At 36.8% G+C, this 11,519-nt stretch overlaps 2 pseudogenes; both read left to right on the forward strand.

Annotated features, from left to right (window-relative positions):
* Positions 1–253: 253 nt before the first annotated feature.
* Positions 254–1,368, forward strand: LOC126622563 (uncharacterized; annotated as a pseudogene).
* A 6,565-nt stretch (positions 1,369–7,933) lies between these two features.
* Positions 7,934–9,811, forward strand: LOC126622071 (uncharacterized; annotated as a pseudogene).
* The last annotated feature ends 1,708 nt before the right edge of the window (positions 9,812–11,519 follow it).

The raw sequence follows: 11,519 nt of genomic DNA on the forward strand, positions 1-11,519 counted from the left end.
GCAATGGCAATTTCTCCTGTCCAACCATAATGGAACTTGAACACTTCAATGGGCTCGGCAGCCCACACCAACAATAACAAACCATTTTTTAGCAGTCAAGAAGCTCTAACGAGTAGGCAGGGTCTAGGTTTTACTCCAACCTCGATGTCTGCTATCAATGCTACGGATGACTCACTTTTGGGCCCGTTGTTGTTGGATGGCGTTGAATCGCTAGATGTTGATCACAATCTGCTTCTATGCTTTGGGATCCACGATGAGGAATGAAGCCCACCCCGAATTCAGAGTCCACAACGGATCGAATTCCCTCGATTCTCTATCGACGATAATCCGTTCTCCTAGATCTCCAGGGCGGAGAAATTTTTTGCCCACTTTAACACTTCTGCATCTCAGAAGGTCGGAATTGTCTCATCTCATCTAGACAACGAAGCTTTACAGAGATTTTGTTAGCGCAATTGCATTCCCACTACATCGCGTTGGGAGGAATTTCCAAGAGTTTTCTATCGAGATTTTGGCCCTTCCAAAATTAAGGAGTATGGAGATTTTTGGAGCTTCAACTCACAAATTATATGCCTCTGTAGGCTACCCTCAATGCATACGAACACCACGAAGCGTCAACATGAGGTATTAACATCCTTGCTTTCTAATTTTACGAATCGGAAGGACAAATTGTATTGGATTTTGCAGTTTATTCTGGCATATTATACTAGTGTTGTTGTGATCATGTATGAAGACTTCTTGACTGATAATTGTGGATGGGTTAATTGGTATCTTGTGGGAAAGTTTGTGAAGAAAGATTTCTATGCATTGGAACTGTTTGAGAAAATGTCTGAGGAGGGTAGTGAAGACAAAATGGAAATAACTAATTGGAGAGACCTTTATAGTTTCGAGAACACTAGATATATCTGGAATCCCTCTGGTTGCACAATCATTGTTAAGCTTTTAGTAAGTAAATTTCAAGGAATATCTACTACTTTTCACCAATATGCTACAGGTATACCACCAATTGCCTTTGCTATTCCCGGTAAGCCAACCCCAAATTATAAATACAAATGGAATGAACTTTCCTAATTTTCAAATGTGGAGTTCGATCATGTTGTGAAGGCAATTGAGAATGTGGGAATCAGATGGATAGTACTACCAATTGCTTCAATCTTATTTCTCTTGTTTGATGAAAAGTCTAAGAGACAAAGTGAAGACACTATGGGCACCTATTTTGATTTAGTATGCTCTCTAGAAAGTCACCTAGAAAGCAATTTTGGTACCTTGGCTATTGATTTACATGCTGCTTTCTATCTTTGGTTCACTCGTAACCTTGATTTTTGGCCTATTGGGATCCAGGAGATGCATCGGAGAAAGCTGTTAAACTGATAATCTATTTTCAGTACACGAAGGTCAAATGAATGGGTGTTTTTATGAATCTATTTTTCCAAATGGAACTACCATTGAAACGTATTGATGTTGTACGGAGGGCAGTGATTGTAGTTGAACTGAAAACATGCCTTTTCACAAGTTCTCTGAATTTAAAGATTGCAGTCAAGCTTCCTTTGAAGAAGGATGGAACAACAATTGCTTCAATCTTATTTCTATTAATTCATGGAATGCTTTTCAAGGAGTTGTTATGGTTGGCAGAGATAAAACAATATTGTGTTAATGATGCCAATTTGTTTGATGCCTTGCCACTTAATCCTAAGAATTCACTGATTGCACATACCCTTTATTTCTTGGAAGTCACTTCTCGGGTTGCCAACAATCATAATAATTCAGGAAAACATTTTGATGGCGAAGACTCTGCTGAGTGGTTCCACTCCAATACTATATATGCAGTGGACATTTCTTTTTTTTTTTTTTTGGAAAATGTAGGCTTATTTGAACCACATATTCAATTGCACGGTTCTACTGCTAGTGCTATAGAGAGGTAAGCATTGGTAAAACAACAGCAAAACAAGAGTGTGAATTACAAGAAGCAAACATAGGGTCACTTTGTTGTGAAGTTCTTTGCAAAAGAAATTGTTACGGCTATTAAGTTCCCTGATGCCATGGAAATTGCTGATGATATTGACAAGGTTGGACCTAATGGTGTCTTGTCTATTGAGTCTTCCTCCTTTTATGATAAGGGAAAAACAATGGTGAATGGTATTGTGATAGCCAAGAGCCTCAACAGTTTTTCCCTTTATTGCTATTAATGGGGGTCAAGGAGATTGAGCTTGGAAGGTCTAGAATTGATTGTTGGGACACTTTGTTATATTGATGTTTGGAACAATGTTACTCTTGAATCATGTTAAGAAAATTTGGTTTTTGTATTTTTATTGAGTCTCACTCTTATCCAATATTATTAATTTTAATAATATCTTTAATAAAAAAGCAATTACAATAGAACAATAATGTAACATCCCACATCGCCAAGGGGAGTGATCCTTAAATGTATATTCCCATTCCTACCTAGCATGAGGCTTTTTGGGAGCTCACTGGCTTCGGGTTCCGTAGGAACTCCGAAGTTAAGCGAGAAGGAGGCCAGAGCACTCCTAAGATGGGTGACCCACTGGGAAGTTGCTCGTGAGTTCCCAAAAACAAAACCGTGAGGGAATGGTAAGGCCAAAGCGGACAATATCGTGCTACGGTGGTGGAACGGGCCCGAGATGTGACAAATGGTATCAGAGCCAATCCCTGGCCAGAAGTGTGCCGACGAGGACGTCGGGCCCCTAAGGGGGTGGATTGTAACATCCCACATCGCCCAGGGGAGTGATCCTTAAATGTATATTCTCATTCCTACCTAGCACGAGACTTTTTGGGAGCTCACTAGCTTCGGGTTACGTAGGAACTCCGAAGTTAGGCGAGTAGGAGACTAGAGCACTCGTAGGATGGGTGACCCACTGGGAAGTTACTCGTGAGTTCCTAACAACAAAACCGTGAGGGAATGGTAAGCCCAAAACGGACAATATCGTGCTACGGTGGTGGAACGGGCTCGGGATGTGGTGGACTCGAGCCGGGATGTGACAAATAATATAGTCCTAGTCTGAGCAAACACCAAACTGGTGATAGTATTGTTTTCATTATCCTGCTTCTTAGTCTAATACTGCACCAAATGCTTTACTAAGTTAGTCCAGCTTAGTCTAGTATAAGCCAGTTTAGCTTAGTTCCTAAAGTTAGTCCAGTCCGAGACAGTCTGGTGCAACAAACGCACCGTAAAAGTCTTAAGGTGTAGTCTAAGAAATCCAAAAACCAAGCATCTAGATCAAAATGCCCAAAAAAATTATTACACTGGATTTGTATAAATTACTATAAAAAAAAATTACTCAAACTTTGGTATAAAATGGAGCACACTATTGTTTGATATGTCAAATATTGGTTAAAAAAAAACCTAGGGTTAGGCATTTAGACCGAGGGCTAGCCTTGATATTTTGCAGGCCCAAGGCAAAACACTGGAAAAAAAATATACCTTTATGTTATTAAGGACTCTAATACGGTGTATATTCATATAGGTTGTGTTTTGAATACATAATCACTTATTTATTATTATGTCATGTCTTATAACTTAGATACTTCAAGAACACAAATAGCAATAAACACAAAATAAACATTTAATAAAATATACATTTGATAATTGCATCACAACATGGTGAAATACTAATCATCTTGCGTTTTTAGTCACATAAGTGTTAATTTAGTATTGCGTTTGTACTAAATTCACAACCCAACAAAAACAATAGAACTTAATTGACGAATATAATAAAATTAATAATCAATTTATCTTTTTATTTCTTCCTAAAATTAACATCAAAATTACGAAATATTAGAAAAGCATTCGGTAGTAGAATCATAAATTACTGAAGTTCATAGGTTTTGTTTGATTACCTCAAATTGCAAATATATTGACCTTGTGTTAGTTCATTTTCACTTCTAAATACGTGTTTTTACCTAACGGAATAAAGTAATTTAAAATTTGAAGAAAGAGAGAATTACAAGGAGGTCCATATGTTGGAGAGAGAAGCAAGTTATCAAATACGTGCTTTTATTCTTGATCTGTGTGGGAGCCAAAAGTACTCTCCATGTAATCAAGCTAATAACGTAAAAATATGAGAGAAAATGGGTACTATAATCAAGGAACCTAATGCTCACTCCATGAAACATGGAGGGAGTGGTGAGAAAATGGACGTGGAGTCTAAGATTTCAATGCCTATGTGAACCTACAAGAAATAGACGACGGTTTCTGCCATGAAAGTTAATCAATTTGTTTCGAATATGTTCGATTTTGACTTAAATGCTTTCGATTTGTTGTGAGATATGTTTGCCTCCACCACTGCTACTATATCACGTTCTGGTGTTGGCTTTACGAATTGGTTGGAAGACCTAGGTTTGTCTCCTCAATTTCAAGTCCAAGAAATTGAATGGTGTTTGTGCATCCATTACACAAGATGAGGATGATGATGAGGTCGTCAAGCGTATGGCTGCGGAGACCTTCGAGAAAGACAGAGCAAAATCAAGCTTTTATAGAATTTTAAGTGAACTTTGTGTCATTATATATACTTCCAATGGGGGAATTTTCTGATTTTGTTTTATCTTGTTCATGTGTGGCCATGTTTGATGGATTCTCCTTGTGATAGCAATAGTTCTAGTTTACCATTGAAAAAAAAGAAAAAAAAAATTGTGGGATAAGTGGGAAGGGCCACATAAATGGTGTAATAAATGAGTAAGACAATTATTCTGAAGCATATCCGAGCTAGATGGTCGACCAAATTGGTTGTTCAATGGTGGAAGCCAAGCCTTTGATTGGGTTTAAGAAGTTCAAGTGGCAAAGTGTAGGAACTATAAATTGCAATTTCTATTGTACAATGCAAACTGTAATGCAGAGTCTGAATTAACTATGACATTGTGATTGACATGATTCCTTCCTGACCATCAACGACCTCCACAAGATCATGAAGCTGATGATGGAGACAAGGTTTGGGGATGAGTGGTTGCACATGTACATCAACTGACAGAGAACTAGGAAACAGACATTACGACACAGCGCCCAAATCCAAATGTAAATTGTAAAACCAGGAAACAGACAACATAAAAAAACAGAATTAGGAAACATACACTTTACTGCAACATCTGAATTCAAATGTAAAAAACACAACCAAGAAATGGACGCTGTGTTGCAGTGTCTGAATCCAAACGTAAAAAAATAGAATTAGGAAAAGGACATTATACCACAGCATCTAAATTCAAATGTAAAAACAGAACCAGAAAAAGGACATTGTGTTGCAATGTTTGGAGCGTTATTGACCTATTCTAAAATATAAAAAAAAAATATGAGAAAATAGGTGTGAGCTGTAGTGGGTGCCAATTGTAGCGATATATTTTGTAATGTTTGTTTTAAAAGCATTTAAGAATCACAATACATGATTGACTTATTTATAATTAACATAAATATTATTAACATATTGTTCATATTGTAACTTTTTATTGATTTAATACAAAATCATCCTTATATTAAACACTGACTAACTTGAGTTACGGTGTTTTCTTGCAGTGGCCCTCACCTTAATGGCAAACGAAGATGCTTTTGTGGATTTTTCAACATGATTACAAGATTTACTAGTTGGAGGATTGGATAATCTGAATTTTTTAGCTCCAACAGTTAGTTCCGCATAGATTCCATGTGAATTCATTCTCTTTCGGGGAAAAACTTGATTCCCTAAAGCCTAAAATAAACTATGAAATCCATCAAAATCCTTGATTTTTAAAAATACATTAAACCCAATTCTTAATTGTATACACATGGAGTATTATAGACTTGTTTGGGCTTGAAATCCAGGATTTGGGCCAGGAAGGAATAAATCAAGAAGGAAGGCTATGTCTCAACACAAAAGTGGAACGCTGGTGGTTCGACTGAATCCTAGTAGAATTAGGATTGCTAAGGGATCAAAGATGTAGATGATGGTTCGTTCTAGTCCTGAATGAATTAGGATTGTTAACGATTATGATGAGTTTTGATAAGATTCGAATGATTTTAAGGATCAAAATTTGTGGCTGATCAAATAAGAAATGAATTGAACACATAAAGGGGCTAAGTTTATCTTGTTCAGGTCGAAGACTTGATACATATTAAGTTTCGGCAAAAGAGGGATCTCTTGAGCTAATGTTAAAGGATATCCAAGTGCATGTCGATGAGTCACAATCCTAGTAAGATTCTACCACTAGACAAACTCAACCATTATGGAATTCACCTTTGTAAATATAAGTGGTTTTGTAACATACAAGAAGTGTTTTAAAAGACTCACCTCGAGGCAATCTTAGGCCGCCTCTATTTTCCTTTTTTTTTTTGTTTTTTTTTAAACTCCTAAACCGAAAATGACGCCATTTAGGTAGGGTATTAACTCTTCCCTCCCTCCTCTCTCTTCCTTCTATCATGCTCTCTCTACCTCATTCGATTCTTCTCCTGCGCGACCTCCGATAGAGCACAACCACCAGCTTCGAGCAGTAGCCGCCGCCATCTTTCGAGCAATACTACCGTCACCCCACCGTAACACCCAGCAACAACACCATTGTCATCATGCCACTGATCCATAACTTTTAATGTTAGGGCTTCTGAAAATGTGATTTTGAATATTTTTTTATATATAATGTTTGTGTGCACTCTACTGCTATGCGTCTATTCCTATAATTAAAATGGTTAGGGCTTTTTAATTTTTTTTATAAATAATGCAATGGTTGATCCCGTGAGCCTACTAAAAAATAAAACAGTGCTAATGTTACTCATGATCCACATATTGTTTAGGCATTGAAGAATATGCATTGAATTTTTATTTTTTATTCAATTTTTTTTTAACTGTATGCATTGAATGTTAATTGTTTAGGCATTGAAGAATATGACCTCTACTAAGAAAGATTTTACTCGGCAATGGACAAAATATTTTGATCCTATCATCAAACACTTCTATTGTGGTTATTGTAATCACAAATGCACGTGTTTAATTTCTAGATCTAAACATCACTTGGGTGGTGTAAGTTTGGGAGAAATGATTAGTTGTAAAAAAGTCCCACCCAATGTGAAGGCACAATGTTTTGCTAATGTTCAAGAAACTAAAGAAAAGAAGAAAGCTAGCCATGAGTTGTCTCGTGGTGGCGGAGAAGAAAGTGAAAGTGTGGATATAGACTCAAGGACACATTATGTAAGTAGTGTGAGTGTCACACCTTCATAATAAATCGGTTCTTTTCTACCACCTAGGTCAAGGGGACTAATAAGTTCCTTCCTTATACTTCAAAGCTTACAAAAGCAAAAGGAAAATCTTGTTGCTTTCTTTTCCTCTCAAGAATGGTTGGAAAAAAAGCCTATGCAAATCCTATGAAACAAAGTTGGCTAAGCATCATGTGCTACATAATAGTGAGTTTTGGGTTAGAGTTTCCTTTTGCATTAAGGGTGTTCTTCCTCTTGTTTGTGTCTTGAGAGAGGTTGACTTGCAGGAGAGACCCACCATGGGTTGTATATATGAGTTGATGGATGCTGCAAAAGAGAAAATTGCAAACAATCTTAACAAAGTGAAGAAAAAAATTATGCCTATTTTGAAAAAGATAGATCGTAGATGGGACGATCAATTTCATCAACCATTACATGCGGTGGGCTATTACTTGAATTCATAATTTCGGTATGAGAATAATTTCTTAAATAGTGGCGAAATGTGAAGTGGGTTGTTTGCCTGCATGGATATGATGCTTGGGAATGGCAAAGAATGTGAAGATGTAGATATCCAATTGGATTCATATGATAAAAGGCTTGGTGAATTTGTAGATCCTATGGCTATGCAAACTAGGAAAAGGTGAACTCCAAGTAAGATTTAATTAGTCAATTGTTAATATATTTTTATCATTAACCTTTAATTATTTACTTTACTAATATTGTTTTTTAGTTGTTTAGTGGGAGCGTTTTGGGACTAAAACACCTGAGTTAATGAAGTTTGCTATTCGAGTTCTTAGTTTTACTTGTAGTGCGTCGGGATGTGATAAGAATTAGAGCACATTTCAAATTGTAAGTAAATATATTATTAGTATTTGTTGGGGGACTTTTAGGTCGAGGTGAACTTGGGCTTTGAGAACGTCCTCTTGTCTCCCTTGGTACGGGTTCGTAACAAGTCTTGGGATATCTCAAAAGAGGTAAATTGTCTTAGGAAATACCCCGGTAACATCATCGCCTGGAAGATAGCATGAAAGATCAAGATAATTACTTGCTTAAGTGAAGCGTGGTGTGGAAGCTAGAAGATTATCAGTTTACATAAGAGAGAAAGTTGGCATGGTTGCATGACATTCTTAGCTGCATGTTTTGGGTTTTCCTAGGTGTTAGCAAGGCTTCTAATGGTTGAGATATTTGATTGAAGGCTTGTGGAAATTGCCAAGGTTTCATGAATGGTGATGTCTGAAACTTGGAGTATGCTTCTGGACTAAAATGTAACTTTCTGGGCTTCTTCCTATGTGGTTCTCTCTCACTACGTTTTCTCTATCTCCTCCTCCCTGTTAATCTCAATCCACTTCTAATGGTTTCTCTCCCTCCTTATGTAAGTGAATGCTTCTTCTCTAAGTTTCAAGAGAATATCCCCTCGTGGCTTGGTCTTCCTCTCCCTTTTCCCTAGCTATCCTATTATTTCAATTTTGGTGTGAACTAGCTGCATTGTTAAGACCTGCAGATTGCTACTTACCAAGACGTGGCTTTACCAGGACGACCTTCCACATACACTAAATCTGGTAGCGCGTTTCATGGCTTTTGCGCGTTGACTGTTTGTGCAGGCTAGGAAGGGAAAGTCAGCATTAAATCCCTGACTTGTTGGGCTTAACATGCATTTAATGCAAGAATCTAGTTTAATCCTAACCAAGGGGGTTGGCTTGCTAGGGAAAAGGATAAACTAGGCTAGTTTTCTCTCAATGATGCCTGCGTGAAATACAAAGGCTATGGACTTGGATCTTTTGGCTCCCAAGTAGCCCAAAGTCTTCCATGACCCCGATTCCACGTAGGCTCGATAACCTTTTGTAACCATCCACACCACACCACTTGGAAAGCCTCGAATATGTGACTTGGGCTTAGCATGAATTATGGATAAGAAAGAATGGTGTGAATATTCGGTTTAAACACCATGGCATGGCATGTTGGTAAAATATATTCCTTGTTGATCCCACGCCTTGGCATGTGTTTGGGCTTGAATGTGGGCTTTGCATAACAATTAGGCCTTGAGACTTGGTTGGGTTGGAGTGTGACATTTTTTGGCCCTAATAGTATTTTATGTCATTTTTGCTTAAGATGATTAGACTTAAACAATAGAATTAATTTTACATTTATTTGTAGATTCATACAAAAGGGAGGAATATGCTAAACACAAAAAGCTTAATGTTTTAGCCTATGTGAAGTACAATTTTGCTTTGCAAGAAGAAGTCTTAGAAGTAGGAAGAAGTGTGATCCCATTGTTGTGGAAAAAATTACCTTTGATGGTGAATGAATAACGGAGATAGTAGATCCCGTTCTTCCCGAAGATCCTAGATAGCTTGAGGATGAGTCATTGTACAATGTTGAGGCCATAAAGTAATGTGCCACTCGTGGTTTATGAAGGTGGCCCATACATTTGAGAGCCTTCTCTTCCTTCTCACGAGCCTACTCAACCTCAAGGTCCTATTACTTTAAAAATAAAACAGGTTAACGAAGAAACCTCAAGTCGAAGAAATTTGAGTTTGATTTTGAAGATTTGTTTATTGAATTGATGGCATACCCTACAAGTCATCTAGACTTGGCAATGAAGAGGATGATGTTACCTTTGATTTAGATGAGGAAGACTTATATGAATGATTTATTTGTTTGTATTACCTTTTGAATGATGAATTTGGATGACATTACCTTTGAATGATAATTTAGATGATATTATCTTTTGAATAACAATGGATTTGAATGATAAATTGATAATGGATGTTTGTTTAACAAAATATTATTTTTTATACAATTGAATGATAAACTCTCAATAATACAACCTCACTTACATTTTTCAGATTGTCATAACATGTCGTGTCATATAAGAAGTCATCGGTGAAGGAATTTCAAGATTGATTTTATATTTCCTAATTGAAACAATTGATGGGTTTTCCATGATAGTGTATTTAAGTTTTATTCATTGTAAGGATGAAAATAGCCAAATAGAAAGGGAAAATGTTTTAGTCATGAAAAAGCAGTCGATGAGTTGTCGCTCATTCCTCAGCCACTGTCAAGAATGATTTAACGAGGATCAATGCACTTTCTTGTTTCACCGATGTTTATGCCGAAATCCCAATGCTCAAAATAATATTTATTAAAGTCATAATGAGGTGGTTGGGGCAACACCTTAGACCGTAAACTCCAAGTCATAAATGGAATAAGGTTATATCGCATTGCTTTGCTTGGTGGGGCAAGGGCTAGATGTGTAAAGAATACAAAATGAAAGCCAAGCGACTAAGTTGTTCAAATTATACATAAATAGTAATGAGAGCAAGGATTAGGGTTGGGTTCAATTCAAAACGGTTCGGATCAAATTATTTTTCGATTCAGTTTCGGCCCGATTCAGTGTTTTTTATTTATTTTTTCCACAGATTTTGTTTTTCTTCAATAGCAAAAAAAATCCTTAAGAAAACAAAGCTTACACCCATTTTGTAATACATCTTCTAGTGGAGTATAAATAAATTCCAGATGATTAAATTAAGATCTTAAGGCCCTTTCCCACATCTACTATTTCCCTCAGATTCTTTACCTTTGCTTCAATAGCTCCGAACATAACAAGCTTGAACAATCAACCCCAAAGCTCGCAATCACTAAAGTATTATCAATCTTTTAGAAACCTCTGCAAGCACATTCAATGTCTTTAGGAAATGGAAAAAATGTTTATTAGAAATCCAAATAACATCACTCATTTGTTATTCAAAATGTCAGTTCTATGACCAGATAAAACTTCATTCTACTGGAATAAAGTATGATTCAATAAAAGAAAATAAATATCATAACCCAGATTTTAGAGACAACTACCTAACAATTCAAAGAAGAATGTCCTACTGACAAAGACTGAGAAATCGATGTGTCTGACAAAGACTAGGACTTCATTTGTAAAAACATATCAATTCAAATGTGTTTGAGAAATCATACATCTTCTTTATTCCCCCAGCTATCATAAGTAACGAAGTACCTATCCGTCGGCAAGCCTCGAGCTTCCTTTCCAGGTGTTGATCCACAGGTAAGCCTCAAGCTCCTTCTCCTCTAGCTCTGCCAATGAGACGAAAGACGAAATTAACTGATGCCTCAGAGTCTCGACAAAATTATTGTAATCTAATGGAGTAGTAGGAGCTTCAAATCTTACAAAACAAGGGAAAAGAATAAGAATAGAAGGAGAAAATATGAAAAATGAGGAAGCAGAAAGGAAGAAAGTAGCGGAGGAGAGAGAAAGAGTGTGTGTGTGTGTGTGTGTGTGTGTTTGAGAAGAGATGAAAATTGAAATAGGAATGACGGCTAGGGTTTGTAAACTTTGGAAATTTTATGA

Source organism: Malus sylvestris, chromosome 5, assembly GCF_916048215.2.
Source record: "Malus sylvestris chromosome 5, drMalSylv7.2, whole genome shotgun sequence".
Taxonomy (NCBI): Eukaryota; Viridiplantae; Streptophyta; class Magnoliopsida; order Rosales; family Rosaceae; genus Malus; species Malus sylvestris.